At 38.5% G+C, this 24,889-nt stretch overlaps 2 protein-coding genes and 1 pseudogene across 2 annotated transcripts in view; 1 reads left to right on the top strand and 2 right to left on the bottom strand.

Annotated features, from left to right (window-relative positions):
• Window positions 1-24,889, top strand: part of MARCHF7 (membrane associated ring-CH-type finger 7) — a 180,271-nt gene that overhangs the window by 82,500 nt on the left and 72,882 nt on the right. The window lies entirely within an intron of this gene.
• The window catches only part of BAZ2B (bromodomain adjacent to zinc finger domain 2B), a 452,863-nt gene that overhangs the window by 415,738 nt on the left and 12,236 nt on the right, over window positions 1-24,889 (bottom strand). The window lies entirely within an intron of this gene.
• LOC136306709 (ATP synthase subunit epsilon, mitochondrial-like) lies at window positions 9,832-9,985 on the bottom strand (annotated as a pseudogene).

The raw sequence follows: 24,889 nt of genomic DNA, 5'->3' as shown, positions 1-24,889 counted from the left end.
TGACTCCATGGCCTTGCCTCAGGCAATAAAATAGCTCAGTTGCCAAGCAACAGAGCAACAGCCTCAGATAGAGTATTACTCCATAGGGGGCTTGCTGGGTGGATCCTAATTGGATCTTAGTCAGGATGCATGCGGGAGTCTGTCTCTCTGCATCCTTGCTTCGCACTTAAGGGAAAAAAAAGCATCTATGAATTTAAAAATTTACCATTTGGTAACTGACAATAGTTTAATTAAGGTAGAAAACAAGAAAAACAACTAGAACCTTGCTGAGTAGTTTAGTTAGTTAGTGTTGTTCTTATAGGCCAAGGTTGCAGGTTCAAGCCCGGGTCAGGGTACATACAAGAATCAACCAATGGGCCCTGGGTGGATAGTTTTGTTGGTTAGAGCACTGTCCTAACGCACAGAGTTGATTCCCCGGTCAGGTACATACAAGAACAGACTGTTTGTCCCTGTATCTCTCTTTCTCTCTCCCTCCCTTCCTCTCTCACTAAAATCAATAAATAAATATTAAAAAAAAATTCTTACCAGGCGGTGGGGTAGTGGGTAGAGCGTTGGACTGTGACGCAGAGGACCCAGGTGCAAAACCCCGAGGTTGCTGGCTTGAGCATGGGCTCATCTGGTTTGAGCACAGCTCACTAGCTTGAACCCAAGGTTGCTGGCTTGAACAAGGGGTCAATTGGTCTGCTGTAGCCCCGGTCAAGGCATGTAGGAGAAAGCAATCAATGAACAACTAAAGTGTCGCAACAAAGAATTGATGCTTCTCATCTCTCTCCCTTCCTGTCTGTCTGTCCTTCTCTTTGTCTCTGTCACAAAAAAAAAGAAAAAAAAAGATGTCTGGCTGGCTCAGTGGATAGAGCATTGACCCAGTGTATGGAAATCCCAGGTTTGATTCCCAGTTAGTGCACACAAGAGAAGTGATCATCTGCTTCTCCCTACCTCCTCTCCCCCTTCTCTCCCTCTTTCCCTCCTGCAGCCAGTGGCTCAATTGGTTTGAGTGTCTGCTTGGTTGATTTGAGTATTGGCCCCAGATGGGGGTTGCCAGGATATTCTGGTTGGGGCGCATTTGGAAGTCTTTCTCACTATCTCCCCTCCTCTACTTGAAAAAAATCAACCAATTAATGCATAAATAAGTGGAATAACAAATTGATGTTCCCCCCCCCCTCTTTCTAAAAACCAATAAAATTAGCCCTGGCTGGATACCTCTGTTGGTTAGAGCATTGTCCTGCAGCACAGAGGTTGCCAGTTCAATCCCCAGTCAGGGCACATAGAGAAACAGATCGATGTTACTATTTCTCTCTAGCTCACTCCCTTCATCTCTTAAAATCAATAAAAACTAAAAAAAAAACAATAAATTAAAAAATAACTTTAAAAAGAACAAGTAGAATATGTATCTTACAACTTTTAATTCATTTTTTTACTTTTTATTGTGAAATTTCAAGTTTACAGAAAAGTTACAAAATAGTACAAATTACTCAGTGCCAAAATCCTGGTTTCTAAATATCGTTCTTCAATAATAGAAACAAGGGTTCTGGAGAAATAATCAACTGTAGAGCTATCACGGGGAAAATACATGACAAGGCAGAAAGCAAGGAAGTGCTCAGAAACCAAAAACAGAGACATGTCAAAAGGCCAGAGGAGTCTACCAGAACTCCCAGTGGTCAAAGCTGGAATTATTGAAATGACGAAGTTAAAGATTTACTGGATTATAACCAATTATATAAAGAACAAAATAAATCCCCTGACCTGTGGTGGCACAGTGGATAAAGCGTCTGTCTACTGGAACACTGAGGTTGTCGGTTTGAAACCCTGGGCTTGCCTAGTCAAGGCACACATGGGAGTTGATGCTTCCTGCTCCTCCCCCCCTTCTCTCTCTCTCTCCCCTCTGTTAAATAAATAAAAAAAATAAATACACAATGAGTCCACACAAATATGAATAAATGAAACAAATAAATAGAGGAGAAGTGTCAAATCTTCCCTACAGAGGAATCCAAATAATAATGTATGTGGAAACTATCCCATCAGGAAGGTAAAGATTACGCTTTAATCTGCCCCTCCTAACATGCCTTTGAGCATGGGCTGAATTTAGTAACTCCCTTCAAATAGAGTTGGAAAAATTGGAACTTTAAAGAGAAGAAATCTGTCAACTATCACCTTCACCAAGATATCAAGATTGACATCCCCAGAGATAATTCTGTTGATAAAATCTACTTCCTGATATGATGTGATGAGAAAGATCCTTCACCTCTATAGTAGTATTTGGAAAAACCCATTATCCCAGTCTAATTGTGAGAAATACATAAGACAAAACAAAATTGAGGGACATCCTAGAAATATTTCACCAGTACTCCTCAAAACTTTCAAAGTCATGAAATATAAGGAAAGACTAAGAAACTGTCACAGACCAAAGGAGATTGGAGAGAGATGATGAATAAACTCAATGGGGCACCTGGGTTTGGATCTTGGAGCAGAAAAGGGACATTAAGGAAAAAAATTTGTGAAATGCAATAAAGCTTGAAGTTTAGAGGAACATTCAGGTAAAATGGGTGAAATCTGAATAAAGCTTGGGGTTTAGTTAATAGTAATGTACCAATGTAGGTATCTTAGTTTTGAAAAATATACCACAGTTATTTAAATAGACAATATCTAAGGAAACTGAAATTGGGTGAGTACAAAGAAAGTCTACACTTTAAATTCTCAAAACTTAACATTTTATTATACTTGTTTTATCAGTTTCTCTTTTCTCTCCAGATATTTTTGAGCTTGATAACTACCTCCAGATATCATTCCCTTTTACTCCTAAATATTTTAACATATTTTTAAAGGAGCACATTTATCAAAATAGGGAAACTACCATTAATACAATACAATCTAGAAACCTTCAGATTTTTCCAATTGTTCCATTAATATCCTTTGTAACAAAAATAGAGTAATAGGCCCTGGCTGGTTGGCTCAGCGGTAGAGCGTCAGCCTGGCATGCAGGAATTCTGGGTTCGATTCCCAGGCAGGGCACACAGGAGAAGCGCCCATCTGCTTCTCCACCCCTCCCCCTCTCCTTCCTCTCTGTCTCTCTCTTCCCCTCCCGCAGCCGAGGTTCCATTGGAGCAAAGATGGCCCGGGCGGTGGGGGTGGCTCTGTGGCCTCTGCCTCAGGCGCTAGAATGGCTCTAGATGCCACAGAGCGACGCCCCAGAGGGGCAGAACATCGCTCCCTGGTGGGCATGCCGGGTGGATCCCGGTCGGGCACATGCGCATGCGGGAGTCTGTCTGACTGCCTCCCAGTTTCCAGCTTTGGAAAAATGAAAAAAAAAAAAGAGTAATAAAAATAAAATGACAATTGTTTTTTATCTTGGCCCATGATCCATCCCAGGGTCCTACACTGTCTTTAATTGTTCTATCTCTTTAGTCTTCTTTGTTCTGAAACAAATTTCTCTCTTGTTTTTTTTTTTTTTATGTTTTTTTTTTCTTTTTACCTTGCAATTTTTAAAGTATATAAGCCACTTATTTTGTGGAATGTCCCTCAATTTGGGTTTCACTGAGTTTCTTTATGCTTAAATTATGATTATATATTTGTGCAGAAATACCAGAGAAGTGATAAGCTCTTCTCAGTGCATCCTATCGGAATGCATAATGTCTAACTGTTGCACTACTAATAATGTTATCTTTGAAAACTTGGTAATGTAGTGAATCCACCAGAAAATTGCTATTTTTTTCCCCATTAGTGATTAGTATTTTGTGGGGAGGTATTTTGAGGCTGCAAAAATATCCTTGTCATCAACTCTTCATGCATTAGTTGTAGGAATCATTGATAATTCCTGCCTGAAACAATTCCTAGCCATTTTTATATATTTGTAGTTCCAAATGAAGTCTAGAGCATATTGCTTAATTCTATAAAAAAAAAAAAAGCATGTTGGTATTTTTATTGAAATTATGATAAAATCACAAATTAGGGAAAAACTGTCTTTCTACTTGTTCAAATCTAGTTTTGTCTTTCATAAGTCTTAAAGTTTTGATCAAATTGCTTTTGTATACTTCTTGTTACATTTATTCTTTTTCACAATTTTTTTATTTATGATTTTAATTTGTGTTTACATAGATTCAAGTGTCACACCAAATATATCTCCCCCCACCCCTTTATTCACTTTGGACCCCCCCCCCATGTTTCCACCCTCCAATACCTTTCCCCCTTCCCTCCGGATTTGTTGTCCTGTTCTCTATAAAGCTGTGTTATGTGTATATAATTTCACTAATCTCTTTCCCTTCTCTGATCCCATCTTCTCTTCTACTTTCCCTCTGACCCCTTTCTCTCTGGTCACATTGATCCCGCCTCTGCCTCTGTTCCATTGCTCAGTTCACACTGTTCATTGGATTCTTCAAATGAGTGAGGTATTATGATATTTTTCTTTCTCTGCCTGGCTTATTTCACTTAGCATGATAGTTTCCAGGTCCATTCATGTTGTTGTGAAAGGTAAGATTTCTTCCTCATGGTCGCATAGTATTTCATTGTGTATATGTACCACTGCTTTTTAATCCACTCGTCCACTGATGAATACTTGGGCTGTTTCCAGATCTTGGCTATTGTAAAAAATGATGCAATAAACATGGTGGGGTGCATTTCTTCTTTTGAATCAGTGATTTGGTATTCATAGAATAAATTCCTAAAAGTGGGATAGATGGGTCAAAGGGAAGTTCCATTTTTAATATTTTGAGGAAACGTTATACTGTTTTCTACAATGGCTGCACCAGTCTGCATTCCCACCAGCAGTACAGGAGGGTTCCCTTTTCTCCACACCCTTGCCAACACTTGTTGTGTGTTGATTTGTTAATGAGTGCCATTCTGACAGGTGTGAGGTGGTATCTCATTGTGGTTTTAATTTGCATTTCTCTAATGATTAATGCTGTTGAACATTTTTTCATATGCCTATTGGCCATCTGTATGTCCTCTTTGGAGAAAGAAGTGTCTTCATTTCTTTTGCCCATTTTTTTTTTTTTACAGAGACAGAGTCAGAGAGAGGGATAGATAGGGACAGACGGAGAGGAATGGTGAGAGATAAGATGCATCAATCATAGTTTTTCGTTGTGACACCTTAGTTGTTTATTGATTGCTTTCTCATATGTGCCTTGACCGAGTAACCCCTTGCTTGAGCCAGCAACCTTGGGTCCAAGCTAGTGAGCTTTTGCTCAAACCAGATGAGCCCAAGCCAAAGCTGGCAACCTCGGGGTCTCGAACCTGGGTCTTCCGCATCCCAGTCCAATGCTCTATCCACTGTACAACTGCCTGGTCAGGCAACCTTTGCCCATTTTTTGATTGGATTGTTTGTCTTCCTGATGTTGAATTTTACAAATTCTTTATAAATTTTGGTTACTAACCCATTATCAGACGTATTGGCGAATATATTCTCCCACTATGTGGTTGTCTTTTTATTTTGTTCATGGTGTCTTTTACCGTGAAAAAGCTTTCTAGTTTCATAAAGTCCCATTTGTTCATCCTGTCCTTTATTTCACTTGCCTGTGGAGATAAATCAGCAAATATATTGCTACAAGAGATATCGGAGAGTTTACTGCCTATGTTTTCTTTTGAGATGTTTATGATTTCACAACTTACATTTTTAAGTCTTTTATCCATTTTGAGTTTACTTTTGTGAATGGTGTAAGTTCATGATCCAGTTTAATTTTTTTTGCAAGTACCTGTCCAATTTTCCCAACACCATTTGTTAAAGAGGCTGTCTTTATTCCATTGTATGCTCTTACCTCCTTTGTCAAATATCAGTTGTCCATATACATGTGGGTTTATCTCTGGGTTCTCTGTTCTGTTTCACTGATCTATATGCCTGTTCTTATGCCAGTACCAGGCTGTTCTGCGTATGATGGCCTTGTAGTATAGCTTGATATCAGGAAGTGTGATACCCCCCACTTTATTCTTTTTTTCAGGATTGCTGAGGCTATTTGTGTTTCTTTTAAGTTCCATATAAATTTTTGGAATATGTGTTCTATATTTTTGAAGTATGTCATTGGTATTTTACTTGGTATTGCATTGAATTTATAGATTGCTTTGGGTAATATAAACATTGTAATGATGTTTATTTTTCCTATCCATGAACACGACATATGCTTCCACTTCTTTGTATCTTCCTTGATTTCTTTTATCAACGTTTTATAATTTTCCGAGGACAAGTCTTTAACCTCTTTGATTAAATTTACACCTAGGTACTTTATTTATTTTTTTTTTTTGCAATAGTGAAGGGGATTGTTTTCTTAATTTCTCTTTCAGACAGTTCATTACTGGTATATAAAAATGCCACTGATTTCTGAATATTGATTTTATATCCTGTCATCTTGCTGAATTCTTTTATCAGGTCCAATAGTTTTTCAACTTGAGACTTTAGAGTTTTCTATGTACAGTATCATATCATCAGTAAATAATGATAGTTTTACTTCTCCTTTTCCAATTTGGATGCCTTTTATCCCTTCTTCTTGTCTGATTGCTGTGGCTAGGACTTCCAGAACTATGTTGAATAAGAGTGGTGAAAGGGGGCATGGCTGCCTTGTTCCTGATCATAAGGGGATTTCTTTTAATTTTTGCCCATTGATTATGATGTTGGCTTTGGGTTTGTCATAGTGGCCTTTATCATGTTGAGGTATGATCCTTGTATCCCCACTTTGCTGATAGTTTTTATCATAAATGGGTGCTAGATTTTATCAAATGCTTTTTCTGCATCTATTGATATTATCATGTGATTTTTATCCTTTCTTTTGTTTATATGTTGAATCACATTGATTGATTTGTGGATTTTGTACCAGCTTTGGTCTTCTAGGGATAAATCCCACCTGATCATGATGTATAATTTTTTTCATGTATTGCTGGATCCAGTTTACTAATATTTTGTTGAGAATTCTAGCATCTAAGTTCATCAGAAATATTGATCTATAGTTTTCTTTCTTTGTAGTGTTTTTGCATGGTTTTGGAATCAGAATTATGCTTGCCTCATAAAAGGAGTTTGGACGTCTTCCCTCCTCTTGAATTTTTTGAACTAGCTTGAAAAGGATATGAGTTAGTTCTTCTTTGAATATTTGGTAAAATTCACCTGTGAAGCCATCTGACCCAGGGCTGCTTTTGTTTGTTGGGAGTTTTTGATAACTGTTTCAATCTCATTTGATGAAATCGGTCTGTTTAGGTTTTCTGATTCTTCTATATTGATTTTAAAAAGATTATATGTTTCGAGGAATTTGTCCATTTTGCCTAGGCTGTCTAATTTTATGGCAAACAGTTCTTCATAGCATTTTCTTACAATCCTCTTTGTACTTCTGCAGTGTCCGTTGTTACTTCTCTCTCATTAATTTCATTTGAGTCCTCTCTCTTTTATTCTTGGTGAGTCTGTTAAAAGGTTCATTGATCTTGTTTACCTTTTCAAAGAACCAGCTCTTGGTTTCATTGATCCTCTGTATTGTTTTTTTTTAGCCTCTATCTCATTTATTTCCACTCTGATCTTTATTATTTCCTTCCTTCTACTTCATCTTGGTTTTACTTGTTCTTTTTCTAGTTCTTTTAGATGCAGGGTTAAATTGTTTATTTGAGCTTTTTCTAGCTTCTTAAGGTATGCCTGTAGTGCTACTTCCCTCTCAGGACTGCTTTTGCTGTGTCCCATAAATTTTGAGTTGTTTTATGCTCGTTTTCATTTGTTTCAAATAAATTTTTTATTTCTTCCTTGATCTCATTGTTAACCCATTCATTATTTAATAACATGCTATTTAGTTTGCAAGTGTTTGGGTATTTCTCAGTTTTTCTATTATAGTTGATTTCTAGTCATGCCATTGTGATCTGAATAGATGCTTCATATGATTTAATCTTTTAAATTTGTTGACACTTGTTTTGTGTCCTAGCATGTGGTCTATCCTAGATAATGTACCATGAGCATTTGAAAAAAATGTATATTCTGTTGCTTTAGGGTGAAAGATTCTAAAGATATCTATTAAATCCAGTTGATCTAGTGTGTCTTTTAAGTCTGCTGTTTCTTTGTTAATTTTCTTTCTTGAGGATATATCCATGGATGTTAGTGGGGTATTGAAATCCCCTACTATTATATTATTGGTTGATCTCACTGTTTATGCCCATCAAAATTTGCTTTATATATTTAGGTGCTCTTGTAGGTGCGTAGATATTTATAATGGTTATATATGCCTGTTGGATTGCTCCCTTTATCATTACGTAGTGACCTTCTTTATCCTTTACTATATATAGCCTTTGTTTTAAAGTCTATTTTGTCTGATATAAGTATTGCTACCCTAGCTTTTTTTTCATTTCCATTTGCATGAAATTTTTTTTTCCATTCCTTAACTTTCAGTTTATATGTATCTTTTCTTTTGAGGTATGTCTCTTGTAGATGGTAATTGTACGAGTCCTGTTTTCTTATCCACACAGCTACTCTATGTCTTTTGATTAGAGCATTTAATCCATTTACATTTAAGGTTATTATTGATATGTAGTTGTTTATTGCCATTTTATTCTTTAAATCTACATTTCTCTTTTACTAGATTCTCCCCCCCCCCTTTGTTCTGTTTACAGCAGGCTCCTTAACATTTCTTGTAGCATTGGTTTGATTGTAATGAATTCCTTGAGTTTTTATTTTGGTCTAGGAAGTTTTTTATTTCTCCTTCAATTTTAAATGATAGCCTTGCTGGATAAAGAAGTCTTCATTGTAGGCTTTTGTTCTGCATTACTTTGAATATTTCTTGCCATTCCCTTCTGGCCTCCAATGTTTCTGTTGAGAAGTCGGATGTCATCCTCATGGGGGCTCATCTGTAGGTAATAGACTGCTTTTGTCTTACAGCTTTTAGTATTTTCTTTTTTTTTATGTGACATTTTCACTTTTTTATATATATAATTTTTAATTTTTATTTTATTTATTCATTTTAGAGAGGAGAGGGGGGGGAGAGAGACAGAGAGGAGAGAGAGACAGGGGAGAGGAGCTAGAAGCATCAACTGCCATATGTGCCTTGACCAGGCAAGCCCAGGGTTTCGAACCGGCGACCTCAGCATTTCCAGGTCGACATTTTATCCACTGCGCCACCACAGGTCAGGCAGTATTCTTTCTTTATCCCTTAATTTTTGTATTTTAATTATGATGTGTCTTAGTATTGGCCTTTTTGGGTCATCCTTAGTGGAACTCACAGACAGGAAGGGAGAGAGATGAGAAGCATCAATTCCTTAATGCGACACCTTAGTTTCTCATTGATTGCTTTCTCATATGTGCCTTGACTGGTGTGCCAGGGCACAGCAGTCCGAGTGACCCTTGCTCAAGCCAGCAACCTTGGACTCAAGCTGGTGAGCCTTGCTCAAACCTGATGAGCCCACACTCAAATTGACCACTTTGGGGTTTCAAACTCGAGTCTTCTGTGTCCCAGTCTGACACTCTATTCACTGCACCACTGCCTAATCAAGGCTGTCATCTATCTTTTGATATAGTGACTCTATTGTGTGTGAAGTACCTCACTGTGATTTCTATTTGCATGTCTCTAACGACTGATGATATTGAGCATCATAGTTTTTTGGGGTTTTCTGAAACCATACTTCAATTTATTGACATTTTCAATCTATCAACAAGACAGGTATTTCTCCCCCATGATGTAAGATTATTTTAAATCCTCCATCCTAATGTGGGGGAAGTTCTTATATTTAGATCTCTGATCAATTTTGAGAATTACTTTTGTGCATGATATGAGACAGTACTCAAAGCTCCCCTCCTGTCCTGTGCAATTTTTTTAATGTGTCTTCCATAACATGTGCCTACATATCTTACCTTGAAAATGTAACATTTCAAGCTTTAGTCAGTGTAAATTATTCCTTCTTTACTTTAACAATTTTTATGCTGCTATCAGAAGTCTTCTCAGCATTTGCTGTGAATTGTTTTCAGTGCATCTCTCACTGCTTCCGCACAGATCTGGAAGTTTTGGAGGTAGCTGAGTCCAATCTGTCACCAGTAAGCCACCATAGTGTCACAAAAGGAGCATGATCACATCCAATCATGAGGAGACATCAGTGTTGGCTAAGCCCATGACCCAGTGGCCAGCTGAACAACTTTTTTTTTTTGGGGGGGTATTTTTCTGAAGTTGGAAACGGGGAGGCAGTCAGACAGACTCCTGCATGCGCCCGCCCGGGATCCACCCGGCACGCCCACCAGGGGGCGATGCTCTGCCCATCCGGGGCATCACTTTGTCGCGACCAGAGCCACTCCAGCGCCTGGGGCAGAGGCCAAGGAGCCATCCCCAGCAACTGGGCGATCTTTTGCTCCAATGGAGCCTTGGCTGCGGGAGGGGAAGAGAGAGACAGAGAAGAAGGAGAGGGGGAGGGGTGGAGAAGCAGATGGGCGCTTCCCCTGTGTGCCCTGGCCGGGAATCGAACCCAGGACTCCTGCACGCCAGGCCGACGCTCTACCACTGAGCTAAACGGCCAGGGCTGAAGAACTTTTAATGTATTTATTGGCCATATTATGTCCTCTTTGGAGAAATGTCTATTTAATGCCTATATCCATTTTTATTTTTATTTTTAAAAATTGATATATTTTAAAGATAGAGAGACAGAAACACTCATCTGTTTCTGTATGTGCCCTGATTAGGGATCGAAGGCAACCTTTGCACATTGGGACAATGCTAATCAACCAAGCTATCTGGCCAAGGCTCCTACATCCATTTTTAAATTATGCTGTCTTGGCCCTGGCCAGTTGGCTCAGTGGTAGAGTGTCGGCCTGGCTTGCAGGAGTCCCGGGTTCGATTCCCGGCCGGGGCACACAGGAGAAGCGCCTATCTGCTTCTCCACTCCTCTCCCTCTCCTTCCTCTCTGTCTCTCTCTTCCCCTCCCGCAGCTGAGGCTCCATTGGAGCAAAGATGGCCCGGGTGTTGAGGATGGCTCTGTGACCTCTGCCTCAGGCGCTAGAATGGCTCTGGATGCAACAGAGCAATGCCCCAGAGGGGCAGAACATCGCCCCCTGGTGGGCATGCCGGGTGGATCCTGGTAGGGCACATGTGGGAGTCTGACTGCCTCCCTGTTTCCAGCTTCAAAAAAATGAAAAAAAAAAATTATGCTGTCTTTTTATTATTGAGTTGTAAGAGGTTCTTTATATACTCTAGATACAAGTCCCTAGTCAAATAGACAATTTACAAACTTTTTCCCGTATAGTTTGTCTTTTCATTTTTTTGATGGTGTCCCTTGAAGCACAAATTTTCAGGTTTATCTATATTATCTTTGGTCACTTATGCTTGAAAATGTATCTAAAAAAACCACTAGTAAGCCCTGGCCGATTGGCTCAGTGGTAGAGCGTCGGCCTGGAGTGCAGGAGTCCCAGGTTCGATTCCCAGCCAGGGCACACAGGAGAAGCGCCCATCTGCTTCTCCACCCCTCCCCCTCTCCTTCCTCTCTGTCTCTCTCTTCCCCTCCCACAGCCAAGGCTCCATTGGAGCAAAGTTGGCCCGGCGCTGAGGATGGCTCCATGCCTCTGCCTCAGGCGCTAGAATGGCTCTGGTCACAACAGAGCAACGCCCTGGATGGGCAGAGCATCGCCCCCTGGGCGTGCCGGGTGGATCCTGGTCGGGCACATGAGGGAGTCTGACTGCCTCCACGTTTCAAACTTCAGAAAAAATTAAAATAAAATAAAAAAAAAACATTAGTAAATCCAAGGCCAGAAAGATTTATACCTATGTTTAATCTATACATTTTATAGTTCTTACATTTAGATCTCTGATCCATTTTGAGAAATTACTTTTGTGCATGATATGAGACAGCACTCAAAGCTCCTCTCCTGTCCTGTGCAACTTTTTTTCTACACCACTCTGGTTCTCCACTGTGGCTTGATTTGAACAGGGATGTAAGTGATGACTTGTTATTATTTGGGGCCAGGGCAGTGTGAAGGAATTTGCCCTTCTATTTCATAAAATATTCTCCTGTCTTGTAGGATCCTAAATTTTCTTCTTTTGCTGTTTTTTTAAACCATTTAATTTCCAAAGTGAATTATAACTTCCTTTTTTGCTCTCTCTCAAAATAGTTTCCTTTCCAAATCTGCCTCTTTGAGTCCTATTCAAACATGTTAGTCCCTTTTCTGTGGTATGCAATGATCTATCAAAATGGTTTTTCAGTATCTAGGAAGAAATCTGATTACCTGGAAGTGATTTTAGATCAATCTTAAGCTTGTCACTAGGTCCCCTTTTGTCCTGGGCAATTTTTTTCCTAGACCACCTTGTTATCCACTGAGGCTTACATAGGGGTGTAAAAAATTACTTGCTATGATTTAGTATTCATTTTCCTACTTACAGATAATTGGACGTTTGATCCTTCTCTGTGTTCTAATTATGTTAAGACATGGGTTGTGAGGAGCCACTACGCCACTTCACCCGCAGGTGTTGTAAAGTACCAAAAACTACAGAATTACTATTAATATTTTAAGAGGCTTGGAGAACATTTTATTAATTTGGGTTCAGATGTGCAGAGAAATTGTGAGAATAGTCTCTGTACTGTGTGATTGGCATAGTCAGGATGGCCCTTGGCATTGTATTGTAAATGCAAAGGGGAGGAAAACATGGATCCCCAGACATTCCACCACACCTGTGGGGAAAGGGGTGAATGGCTAGCCAGGTGCAGGGAGAGAAAAGCCAAAATAAGCCTTTTCTTATACCTATGAGCCATTTGCGGGCATTTGTCCCCACGGAAACTACCTCTCCTATGTAAATGCATGTAGTTAACACGTGTGACTCTGGACAGAGAGATAGCAGATGAACACTAGATAATATGGGAATGCCTTTTAATATGTATAAAGATATCTTTCTGCCATTGTGTTGACTTGTAAATTTTGTTTCCTCCAAAATAATGTATGGCTTGCAAATTGAATGTGGTCCTATCCAAGTTAAAGGACATATGACTATAACCAATAGTGGTAAGGGGCTACTAATTACAATTTTTGCTTCTGTACTTCCCACTTACAAAACTATAAAAACTAAGTAGAATAAAGGGCCAGCGTGCTCTGCTTCAGATTTCTGTCGGAGTTGCTGCCGCTTAGCCAAGCTAGACAATTAAGCTTTGGTGTGTAATCGACGGACTTTGTTCGTGTCTTCAATGTTTTGGGTCCCTCCGGATTAGGATTAACAGGTTGTGTCATTTTATTTGTTCTTCTTTATTGTTTTTTGGAGGATGTGGAGGGGAGATTCAGATTTATGTGTTTGCCATTACTACAGTTACCCAACCTTTTAATCCTTTTATAAATATTATATGCTTGTTTTTCCTGTGTGAAGTACTGTCAGGTTCTCAATGGTCTGGGTTATGTCTACTCTAGTATTGCAATGGTTAATACGGCATGAGGACAATATTGCAGTTGGCCAACCTTATTCAGTGGCCCCTACAATGTAAGGTGAATTCTTATTAAAGATACTGTACTTTTCTATGTGACAGTCATATAACACATCATATGGTATCTAGTCAGTGATGATAATAGAAGAAAAAAATTAACTAAAATACAAAATAATGTGAAAGTTTTATATGCAAAAGGGGCTATATATATATATATATTTTGCTTAAGATTCTTTCTCCACCAGAAAAATTCTTTTTCTTTAAACAGTCATGTTTAATAAATTAATAGTTTATCATATTGCCTGCATGAGAGAGTATTTGATTATAGTCTATACTATTTTAGTCTTTTCTTGAGCTGTGCTCAAGAAAAAAGAACGAAGCCCATGTAAAAAATTTAATGACTATGGTATTAAAAATAAAGTTCAAGTGAAATTATTACCTCTTTAAATACAAATATATTATAAAAATATGTTTATCTATACTTAACAGAAATTGACTTGGAATACTTGTTTTAGTAAAGATATTTCTTGTGCCCTGGTTTGTGGTGCAGTGAGTACTGTCATCCTGGAGTGCTGAAGTTGCCAGTTCAGTCCTGCGGTTGCTGCCTAGATCCTGAGGATGCCAGCTTGACTCCAAGGTCACCAGTTCGAGACCCGGTCAGGGCACATATGAGAAGCAATCAATGGGTGAATAAGTGGAAAAAGTTGATTCTTCTCTCTCTCTCTCTCTCCTCACCCTCAGGAAAAACAAAAAAGACACCCCTGTGCAAGCCTCTTTAAATTGCTGTGACTTAGTATTTTTTAAATTTATTTTTAATTACCTTTTAATTCACTATTATTTTGCACTCGTTTAAGTTGTACAGCAGATTGGCCAGACAATCATATACAGTGGTACCTTGACACACGAGCACTTTAAATCACAAGCAATTTGAGAGATGAGCAGTCACTGGCGGGATTTTTGCTTTATTTAAGTCACGAGTGAATACTTGAATCATGAGCTTCCGCCATCCTCCACTAGATAGCCTGCCGAACGTTCTGAAAGGGAGGAAGAAATAATCTTCCAAGGAAAGGTTTTTGTTGAAACGGCCTCTAAGTGAAAGTGAGAAAAGTGTGGTGAAAAAGCCAAAAGTCAGTGAAGAAAATGATTGAGCAACATAAAGAAAAATAGCAATTAAGTTTAATGATAAAGTTACATATCATATGTAGCGTGTAAGTTAAATTTTGCAATTAAATGTAGTGTTAAGTGTGTTGAGAGTAAGTTATGTATAAGTAAGGAAGCTCTCCTGAACGAGGAAGCTTTTCTTTTAGTTGGAGAGAAGCTTCAAGGACATTTTAAGTTTTAAGCAAAGTGCTCAAAGGGCATCTTGTAATTGTTGAAATTGTATGACTTGTATTTTTACTGTAATTCCCTGCACAGGAATGCCTGTACTGTAGATTGTAAAGTGAACAAAAGGGGTAGAATGATGGGCAATAAGTTTGTAAAATACGATTTTTATGTTCGCTCGCTTGTGGTTTACAATAGGCACTGGGCAATGCCAGCTAAAAGCTGTCAGTGAAATTGCAAATTACCTTCCTGCTTGGGAAGGGCTATTATTTTGCTAATAGAGAGGTTTTTCTACTAGAAAGTTTTAAAGAGAGAAAGAAGAAGTCAGACCCCAGACCCACCCTCCTCATCCATGAGGAGGAAGGAGCAAGGAGGAATGCAGGGGGAAGGGAGCCAGCAGGGGATTATCTGAAAAACCCCTTCCTCTCTCCTTTCCTTAAGTTTTTAAGGCCTTAATAGGCGATTTCCTACGCTTATTCTCTGTCCTCACCTAAACTCACTGCTACCATTCTGGAGTCATGTGATTGACGTGTACCTCAGGCAAAGGGATCACGAACCCCTTACATGTAAACCTGTGTTCTGTAAAGGGTATACATATAAGACGTAAGAAAGCTAATTTCAGGGAGCACATGTTTGGCTTGCCTATTCTGGGGTTACGCTGCTCCGCTGGCTAAATAAATCCTACTTCCCTCATCAAGTTGTCTGGGCGTTTTTATCCTCCTTTGATTCCTGCAATAATGTTAAGCAATAGCGCACAAAATGAAAACCTCCTTCGTGAGCATCTTCGCCTGACCTTGAAGGTAAATAAACTTCATAAACCATTTCTTTACATTCTCTCCTATTATATGTGTGTGTGTGTATTTTTTATTTATAAAGTATATCTTATTTAAAAGCACATACAACAAAAAATTTGTGTGGTTTTTGGGGGCTGGAACGGATTGATCGCATTTCTATTAATTTAAATGGGGAAATTCGATTTGACACATGAGAAAATTGAGTCATGAGCTTGGCCATGAAACGAATTCAACTGGTGTGTTAAGGTACCACTGTACTTCACAAAGTGTTTCTCCTGATATTTCCATTACCTACCTGCTTCATACAGTTATGACAATATTACTGACTATATTCCCTATGCTTTATATCCCTGTGACTATTTTATAATTATCATTTTGTATTTTTTAATCCCTTTACTTTTTTTTACCCAATCCCTTGATCCCACTCCCCCCAGACAACCATTACTCTGTTCTCTGTATGTATAAGTCTGTTTGTGACCTATTATTTTCATTCTTAGAGCTCCATTAGCATCCCTTAGGTGTTACTGCATTTATTTTGTAAAGTAGTTAGAATTGATCACTGGGCAACTGGCACTATTCAGATTCCATCAATTAAATACTATGTGAGCTTAAGTAAATATTAAGTAAATAACTTTGCTTCTCTCAGCTTTTGTTTTTTCATATAAAATATGTTATTAATTTGCTAATACCTATTATGAGAGGTTTCAAAAGGTTTAATTAGTTTGTAAAATACTTTGCAATTTAGAATGAAAAGGCTCAGTGCAAATTACAAATAATTATAATTTTGCCTAGTACATATTATTATGCTAATAACCAATGCCAGAGTACTCATTGTGGAATCTTATGAAGCTAAGCATAAGTATAACAATCTACTATTCTCCTCTATATAAATATCAATATATGGTGTATCATATATTATATATAAAAATATTTAGCCCTTTTTATCAAATAATATGTATTGTATTGCATTCTACTTTATCTTAATACAAAAATATTTTGATATAAGCTACCACTACTTCATTTAATAAAAATGTCTAGTCCCCCTGGCTGGCTGGCTGGCTTGGTTCAAGTGTTGTTCTCATATACCAGGGTTGTGGGTTAGGCCCCATTTGGGGCACATACAGGAAATGATCAGTGAGTGCCTAGATAAGTGGAACAACAAACTGATATTCTCTCTCTCTCAATCCCTTCTTCTCCCTAAAATAAATCAATAAATAAAAATTAAAAAAATGTTTAGTCCTTCCTATCATTTTCTTTTTCTGTGACAGAGACAAAGAGAGAGAGAGAGGGACAGATAGAAACAGAGAGGCAGGAAGGGAGAGAGATGAGATGCATCAATTCTTCATTGCAGCTCCTTAGTCTCCTTAGTTGTTCATTGATTGCTTTCTCATATGTGCCTTGACTAGGGGCTGCAGCAGAGCGAGTGACCCCTTGCTCAAGCAAGAGACCTTGGGCTCAAGCCAGTGACCTTGGGCTTCAAACCAGCGACATTTTGGCTCAAGCCAGTGACCATGGAGTCATGTCTATGATCTCATGCTCAAGCCAGAGACCCTGTGCACAAGCTTGTGAGCCCGCGCTCAAGCAGGTGACCTTAGGTTTTTTTTTATTTTTATTTTTCTGAACCTGGAAACGTGGAGGCAGTCAGACAGACTCCCGCATGTACCTGACTGGGATCCATCCGGCATGCCCACCAAGGGGCAATGCTCTGCCCATCTGGGGTGTCGCTCTGCCGCAATCAGAGCCATTCTAGCGCCTGAGGCAGAGGTCACAGAGCCATCCTCAGCCCCGGGCAAACTTTGCTCCAATGGAGCCTTGGCTGCGGGAGGGGAAGAGAGAGACAGAGAGGAAGGAGAGGGGGAGGGGTGGAGAAGCAGATGGGTGCTTCTCCTGTCTGCCCTGGCTGGGAATCGAACCCAGGACTCCTGCACACCAGGCTGATGCTCTACCACTGAGCCAACCGGCCAGGGCTGACCTTAGGGTTTTGAACCTGGATCCTCCGTGTCCCAGTCCGACACTCTATCCACTGTGCCACTGCCTGGTCAGGCCCTATCATATTTTTATATAATGGTGAGTTGACTTTTAATACTACTTCGAATCACTGCTTTCTTTTTAAACAGTTTTTGGGAGTTATAATCCATTCATTTTACAATTATACCCAAAAGCACTAATAATAATTATAAAATTTCTAATGGCTATAAACATTTCTTAAATAATTAAATAGTATATTAAACTAAAGATTCTTGGCAACAAGAGAATTTTATTCTATCTGTAGATAATTACCACCTAACTTCTTTAAGCAATTTACAAAAACATAACTCTTTGGCAGGTGTACATTCACTGGCATTTCAATAATAATGATTGCAAAAGCTCCCTGTTTTCTTTTTTTTTTTTAGGTTTTTAAAATTCAGTTTAGAGAGGGGAAAGAGAGAGAGAGAGAGGGAGGGAGAAAGAGAGAGAGAGAGAAGGGGGAAGAAGCAGGAAGCATCAACTCCTATGTGCCTTGCAGGCAAGCCCAGGGTTTCCAACCAGTGATCTCAGTGTTCCAGGTCGACACTTGATCTACTGCGCCACCAGTTGAAAAAGGTCAAGCCCCCTCTTGTTTTTTAAGTTTTCCAATGCACTAGCAATTTTGATCCTACTGTGTCTTATCTCATGTTAAATTAAAAATTAGATCTGAAGCAAAAAAAAAAAAAAGGAAAACAAAATTCAAAAACACCCAAAACCTCATGTTCATTTACTTAACATTTACTGAGTGCCTATAGCTTACAATGACTGTTCTCTGGTTATTCCAGATACTAAATAAGGCTATATGGTGACAGAGCAGGAACAAAGAATGGATTTCGACATACCCAGTATACTCACAGATTATGATGATATACAACTGAGGAACAGCATCAGATATCCCTCATGAAACTATACATGTCCTTTAATTAAATTTTTGAATTACACAAACTGGAATGGATAGAGATGAGAAGAATCAACTCAATTGTGGCACTTTAGTTTTTCATTGATTGCTTCTCATATGTGCCCTGATGGGCAGGGCTCTGGCTGAGCCAATGACCCCTTGCTCAAACCAGCAGCTTTGGGTTCAAGTCAGTAACCTTGGGCTTCAAGCCAATGACAATGGGATCATGTCAATGATCCCACACTCAAGCCAGCAACCCAGCTCTCAAGCTGGCAACCCCACGCTCAAGCTGGCAACCCATGCTCAAGCCAGTGACCTGTGCTTAAGCTGGTGACCCTGCACTCAAGCCAGTGAGCCCACACTCAAGAAAGCAACCTAGGGGTTTCAACACTCTATCTACTGCACCACCATTGGTCAGGCCTAGATTTAATCAATATTTAAATTGGTCCAAGCACATCAACATTATTATGTAAATGTCATGGTTAAAAACAACCCTGAATTTGACCCTGGCTGGTTGGCTCAGTGGTAGAGTGTTGGCCTGGCATGTGGATGTCCTGGGTTCGATTCCCAGTCAGGGAATACAGGAGAAGCGCCCATCTGCTTCTCTACCCTTACCCTTCTCCTCTCTCTCTCTCTCTCTTCCCCTTCCATAGCCAAGGCTCCATTGGAGCAAAACTGGCCCAGGCGCTGAGGATGGCTCCATGGCTTCCACCTCAGGCGCTAGAATGGCTCCAGTTGCAATGGAGCAATGCCTCAGATGGGCAGATCATCACCCCCTAGTGGGCATGTCAGGTGGATCCCAGTTGGGAGCATGTGGGAGTCTGTCTCTCTGCCTTCCTGCTTCTCACTTTGGAAAAATACACAAATACAAAACAAAACAAAAAAAACCCCTGAATTTTTAAATTCTGTTTTTCACAAAGTTTGCAATCAATTTCAGCAGATATTTTTCCTTTAATATTTTGCCTCTGTACTTTGATTAATCAATCACATGAAGGCTGCTTCTACTTTCTATTTGAATCCTACCTGTACTTCTTAGTGTAGTTGTAATGCCACACCCATAGTACCTACAATGATATTTATTCATCCTATATTACATATCATTCAGAATTCCTAGAACCTTATGATCTTAACTATTCATCTCAACTATAGGAATCAACAGTCTTGGGACCTTTCATATGGCCTATCATATAGCATTATAATACAGACTCTTTACTTATAGAAATTCAAGTTAAACATGTAACAATCCTTAAAGCTGTTCAAAAATTAAAGGTGTGAATTGATGAAAATGTGACTATCTTCAAATTTTCTCTTTGCTGAAGTATATGAACTGTCAACAGTACCTCTCATTACTAGTACAGTATAAATTACTTAATCAAGTTATCTTAATAAAATTTCAAAGTGTGGCAACCAACAGAATGGAAGAAAATATTTGCAAAGAACACCTCTGAGAATAGTTAATATTCAAAATATATAAAGAACTCATACAACTCAATAACAGAAGTACAAACAATCCAATGAAAAAATGAGTACAGGACCTGAACAGATACTTCTCCTAAGAAGTCATACATATGGCCAACAGATATATGAAAAGATGTTCAATTTCATGAGCTATTAGAGAAATGCAAATCATAACTTCAATGAGGTACCACTTCAGACCTGTTATAACAAGACAAGCAATAACAAGTGTTACAGAGGCTGTAGAGAAAAAGGAATCCTCATTCACTGCTGGTAGGAATGCAAACTGGCACAGTTGCCATGGAAAAGAGTATGAAGGTATCTCAAAATATTAAGGATAGAGTTACCATATGATCCAGAAACCCCTCTATTGGGTATTTATAGGAAAAAATTGAAAACATTTATTTGTAACGATATATGTAGCCCTATGTTCACTGCAGCATTATTCACGATGGCCAAGACATGGAAACAACCAAAGTGTCTTTCAATAGATAACTGAATAAAGAAGATGTGGTACATATATACTAAGGAATACTATTCAGACACAAGAAAAGATAAAATACTGCCACTTATGACAACATTCATGGATCTTGAGAATATCATGCTAAGTGAAATAAATCAGATGGAAAATTTGAGGAACCACACAATTTCACTCATATGTCAGATCTAAAACTGAAAAAAAATGAACAAACAAGACAACAGACAAAACCTCACAGACACCACAAGAGTATGGTAATTAACAGAAGGAAAGTGAGCAGGAGGAGGTAGGACAGGGTAAAAAGGGTCAAATATCTGGTGACAGGAGATCTGACTTTGGGTGGTAAACACACAATGCAATATACACATGATGTAGACTTAAACATATATAATTTTATTAACCAATGCCACCTCAATAAACTTAAAAAAACCAAAATTTTTTCAAAGTGTTTAAAACAGAAACCTGTTATACCTTTAAAGTATCAATGAAAAGAAAAATATAAGTGTTGAATTGTAAAATCACATAACAGAAAAAATATGAACATAAAGTTTTCAAATTCTGTTTTACCAACAGTCTTAAAATAATAAAATTATTTTAGATTTGTTATATTTCTGTGAACATTTATTTTAAATTAATCAAAAAACACAAGTAATCCCAGATAGCCAGCTGTTCACCTTTTGGATAAATAGTCTTTTAAAAAGCTTTGAGCTCGCCTGACCAGGTGGTGGTGCAGTGGATAGAGCGTCGGACTGGGATGTGGAGGACCCAGGTTCGAGACCCTAAGGTCGTCAGCTTGAGCGCAGGTTCATCTGGTTTGAGCAAAGCTCACCAGCTTGGTTGGACCCAAGGTTGCTGATTCGAGAAAGGGGTTCTTCGGTCTACTGAAGGCCCACGGTCAAGGCACATAGGAGAAAGCAATCAATGAACTAAGGTGTCGCAACGAAAAACTAATGATTGATGCTTCTCATCTCTCTCCATTCCTGTCTGTCTGTCCCTATCTATGTCTCTCTCTGTCTCTGTAAAAATAAAATAAAATAAAAATTAAATAAAAAGCTTTGAGCTTTTACCAGGTCGCTCAGTGGATAGAGGGTTATCTAGAGCACTTAGGTCCTGAGTTCGATTTCTGGTCAGGGAACATATGGGAAGCAGTCAATGAGTGTGCAACTAAGTGGAACAATGAGTTGATGCTTTTCTCTCTCTCCCCCTCCCCTCTCAAATCGGGGAAAATATTTTTTAATTAAAAAAAAACTTTGAGAATTTGGCATTAATTTAATACTCTATTGCTATCTCATATCTTTAATATCTATGATAATTTGAATGACGTACTGAAAGTTTATGAATATATTCTGAAATGTCTGTCTTCTGCATTTAGATATATTTTTTATTTATTTTTTTTACAGGGACAGAGAGAGAGTCAAAGAGAGGGATAGATAGGGACAGACAGACAGGAACGGAGAGAGATGAGAAGCATCAATTATCAGTTTTTTGTTGGGACTCCTTAGTTGTTCATTGATTGCTTTCTCATATGTGCCCTGACCACGGGCCTTCAGCAGACCGAGTAACCCCTTGCTTGAGCCAGTGACCTTGGGTCCAAGCTGGTGAGGTTTTTTTGGCTCAAGCCAGATGAGCCCGTGCTCAAGCTGGCAACCTCGGGGTCTCGAACCTGGGTCCTTCCACATCCCAGTCCAATACTCTATTCACTGCGCCACCACCTGGTCAGGCTGCATTTAGATATAAAAGGTAAAAAAGTTTTATAGCTTTCTTAAGAAAAAGCACTAGTGCCCTGGCTGGATGGTTCAGTTGGTTAGAGCTTTGTCCTGAAGCACAGAGGTTGCCAGTTTGATCCCCGGGCAGGGCACATACAGGAATAGATCAATGTTCCTGTCTCTCTCTCTCTGTTTCTCTGTCTCTCTCCCCTCCTCCTCTTTCTAAAATCAATAAACATTAAAAAAAAAAAAAGGAAAAGCAATAGTGCATCTGAAGAAATTAATGTATATCTATATATTTTAAAGATATTTATAGCCTGACCTATGGTGGTGCAGTGGATAAAGCATTGACCTGGAATGCTGAGGTCACCAGTTTAAAACCCTAGGCTTGCCTGGTCAAGGCACATATGGGAGTTGATGCTTCCTGCCCCTCCCCCCTCTCTAAAATTAATAAATAAAATCTAAAAAAAAAAGACATTTAGAGCATAAATTGGATCTTTAGTATAACCATTTAAAAGCCTTTTTCAAAACAGATGTCTATAAAATTTTTAAATGAGATTTTCTTCCTTTTAAATTATAGTAAGATACATAAGTCAATGAGTTGCTACTCATTTAGAATATAAGCATTTGAGAGTGTCAGGCTGGGATGCAGATGACCCAGATTCAAAACCCCGAGGTCGCTGGCTTGAACGCAAGCTCATTCGGCTTGAGTGCAGGACCATAGACATGACCTCATGGTCGCTGACTTGAAGCCCAAGGTCACTGGCTTGAGCAAGGGGTCACTCGGTCTGATGCAGCCCTCCAGTCAAGGTACATATGAGAAAGCAATCAATGAACAACTAAGGTGCTTCAACTAATAATTGATGCTTCTCATTCTCTCCCTTCCTGTCTGTCCCAATCACTCCCTCTCTCTGTGTCTCTGTCACACACAGACAAAAAGAATATAAACATTTGAATCACAGATTTCCTTGATATTAAACCCAATAATTTATTTGCAGATGGTAATTTCTACCCCAAACACTAATTATTTAAATAATTAAGACTGGCTACTCAAAGGTACTACTATACTCGCTTTCCTAATATCAGACTTGCAATTTACAAAATAATAAAAGAATAAATTCTACTAATTGTAAATTACATTTAAGAAAATCCTTTCATACTATTTACTATTACTATTCTTTATTACTATTTATTTTATACTACTTTATTTAGTAAGTTCCAACTGCTATAACAAAAATACCATAGACGGGATGGTTTGAACAGCAGACATTTTTCAGTTTTGGAGGCTGGGGAGTCCAGGATTAAGGTACCCAGAGATGTGTTGTCTGGTGAAGCTATACCCACAGCTGCTATGGCTCTGTAGCCTCACCAACAATTGATAATTTCAGTATTCCAGATTTGGTCATTCTCATAGGTGTATAGTGGTATATCACTGTTGCTTTAATTTACATTTCCCTTATGATATTTGATGTGAAGCATCCTTTCATATGCTTATTTGCCATCTATATATCCTCTTTGGTGAAGTGTCTATAAAGGTCTTTGGCCCATTTTAGAATTAGGGTTATTTTCTTATTGTTGACTTTTAAGTGTTTGTTTATTTTAGAGAACAGTTCATCGGATGTTTTTGCAAACATTTTATCCCAGTCTGTGACCTGACTTCTCATAATTGACATTGTCTTTCACAGAGAAGCTTTTTCATTTTTTAAAAAAAGATTTTATTGATTGATTTTAGTGGGAAGAGAGGTGGGGAAGAGGCAGGAATAATCAGCTCATTGTAGTTGCTTCTCGTATGTGCCTTGACTGTGCAAGCCTGGGCTTTGCATTGGCAAACTCAGCATTCCAGGTTGAAGCCTTATCCACTGTGCCACCACAGGTCAGGCAGAAGCTTTAAATTTTAACGAAATCCAGCTTATCAATTATTTCTTTCATGAATCATGTCTTTGGTGTTTTATGTAAAAAGGCACTGTCACATCCAAAGTCATCTAGGCTATCTCTTATGTTATCTTCTATTGTTTTATAGTCTTATGTTTTATATTTAGGTCTATGATCTATTTTCAGTTAATTTTAATGAAATGTATAAGGTCTTTGTTTAGATTCATTTTTCTGCATGTTGCTGTCTAGTTGCAGCATCATCTATTGAAGGGACTATTTTTGCTCCATTTACTATCTTTGCTTCTTTGTCAAAGATCAGCTAACTATTTATAGGGTCCATTTCCAGGCTCTATTCTGTTCTACTGATCTATTTGTCTATCTTTTGCTAATACCACAGTCTTGGTTACTGTAACTTTATAGTAAGTACTGCAGTTGAGTAGCTTCAGTCCAACTTTGCTCTCCTTCAATACTGTTGGCTATTCTGAGTTTTTGCCTCTATGTATATATAAACTTTAAAATCAGTTTGTTGCTATCCATGAAATAACTTGCAGGAGTTTTGACTAGGATAGCACTGAATCTATAGATCAAGTTAGGAAGAAGTGACATAATATTGAGTATTCCTATCATGAGTATAAACCCTCCATTATTTAATTCTTCTTTGATTAACCAGTTTTATTCATATAGATCTTGAACAAATTTTGTTAAAGTTATACTCAATTATTTCATTTTGAAGGGTGCTACTGTAAATTTTACTGAGTTTTAACTTCAAATTCTACTTGTTCAGTATTGGTACATAGGTAAGCAATTGAGCTTTGTATATTAATCTTTGTATATTAATCCTGTAACTGTGCTATAATTGCTTATTAGGTCCAGTCTTTTTGTTGTTGTTGACTCTTTCAGATTTTCTTTATAAACAATCAATCATGTCTCTGCAAATAAAGAATTTTCTGTCTTTCTCCCCAAACTCAATTCCTTTTCTTTTTTTAAAAAAAGATTTTATTTGTCCTGGCCGATTAGCTCAGTGGTAGAG

This window comes from Saccopteryx bilineata, chromosome 5, assembly GCF_036850765.1.
Source record: "Saccopteryx bilineata isolate mSacBil1 chromosome 5, mSacBil1_pri_phased_curated, whole genome shotgun sequence".
In the NCBI taxonomy this organism is placed as follows: Eukaryota; Metazoa; Chordata; class Mammalia; order Chiroptera; family Emballonuridae; genus Saccopteryx; species Saccopteryx bilineata.
This window is presented reverse-complemented; position numbering and strand designations above follow the sequence as displayed.